The sequence below is a fragment of the Canis aureus genome, chromosome 17 (genome assembly GCF_053574225.1).
Source record: "Canis aureus isolate CA01 chromosome 17, VMU_Caureus_v.1.0, whole genome shotgun sequence".
In the NCBI taxonomy this organism is placed as follows: Eukaryota; Metazoa; Chordata; class Mammalia; order Carnivora; family Canidae; genus Canis; species Canis aureus.
In genome coordinates, this window is record NC_135627.1 from 34540117 (window position 1) to 34541843 (window position 1727).

Consider the following 1727-nt stretch of genomic DNA (forward strand, 5'->3'; position numbering starts at 1 on the left):
CCGGCATGTACTTTTGATTTAATATATCCTTTGTGAACACAACTTTTGTTTCTGTAAATATTCTATAAATATTTAGATAAATATTTAGAATGAAGATTATTTAAAGGCACTATGATTTCCAGCATAAAATTAAGCTTGAGATATAAATTGCAATACATTTCTCCTGGTAGTGAGAGTAGATAGCTCTATTAACATTGCTCCAGACTTGAAAACAAGGTCGGCATTTCAAATAGGTGTCAGATCATATTTCTCATTACTTCAAGTAAGAGATTCCTTACATAGTGGAACATTACAAAGTTTTATACATACTCCATACTTAAAAGTTTTCTAATAACTCAATCAAGTATCAAGTTTTAAACATGTTTAAATCAAACATAAAAACTCAGTTCCTCACACTGGCCACATTTTTTGTAAAATATACACAACATATATTTTACCGTTTTAACCATTTTTAAATTGTACAGGTGATAACAATAAGAACATTCACACTGTTCTGCCATCACCACTATCTAGAACTTTTTCGTCATCCAAACAAACTACCCATTAAGCAGTAACTTCCCTACTTTTCTACTTTCAACCCATTTTTCGAGGTAAATATCTTTCTACTTTCTGTTTCCATGAATTTGACTATTCTGAGTACCTCCTATAAGTAGAATCATGCAGTATTGTCCTTTAGTGCCTCTTTTTTGCTGAGTATTATGTCTTCAAGATTCATCCATGTTATATACCGTGTAACAAAATTTCATTCCTTTTTAGAACTGAATAATGTTCCATAATACGCATTTGCCACATTTTGTTTACCCATTCACCCAATGAATATTTGGGTTATTTCTGTCTTGGCTATTGTGAGTAATGCTGCTTTTTAATATTGGTGTATAAATATCTGTTCGAGTGCCTGCTTTTAATTCCTTTTGGTATATATCCAGAAGTAGAATTGCTATCGTGTGGTTACTTTATAATTAAGTTTTTGAGGAACTGCCATGTAGTTTTACACAGTGACTGCCATTTTACATTCCCATCACCAGTGCGCAAGGGTTCCGGTTTTTTACATCCTTGCCAATCTTCTGTTTTTGCTTATATAATAGTCACTCTAGGTGTGAAGTGGTAACTAATTGTTTTAATTTTCATTTCCTTAATTGTTATTTTGACTATATTTACTTACTAGCTATTGTATATCTTTTGAGAGTGTCCAATCCTTTGCCCAATTTTGAGTTGTTTTTGTTGTAGAGTGGTGGAGTTCTTGATACGTTTTGGGATATTAATTGCTTATCAGATACATGATTTGCAAATATTTTTTCCTGTTTTATGAATTGTTTTTTCACTCTCTTGACTGTTCTTTGCAAAGATTTTAAAATTTTGATGAAGTCTAATTTAGTTTTTTTTTTTTTCTTCTGGTGCCTGTGGTTTTGCTCTCCTGCCAGAGGTGCCCCGGAATGCTGAGTTGACAGGTGGTAGGCCCCAGCACAGTGAGAGCCCTGCAGTTCTCACAGCCTCACCCTGAGGAAAGCACAGGAACCAGAGACCACACTGCTTAAGTACCTGGGTTCTGCAGTCAGATTCACCTGGTTTCCTGTTCTGACTTAACGATTTGGGGCAAATTACTCCTCTGACTTCCAGTGTCCTTCTCTGAATACTTGGGAAATTCATCCCTGCCTCACTGACTGTGTGGCAAATATTTTGCCCAGGACCTGAAACACATTAAATGCTTATTTTTTGCACACACATTC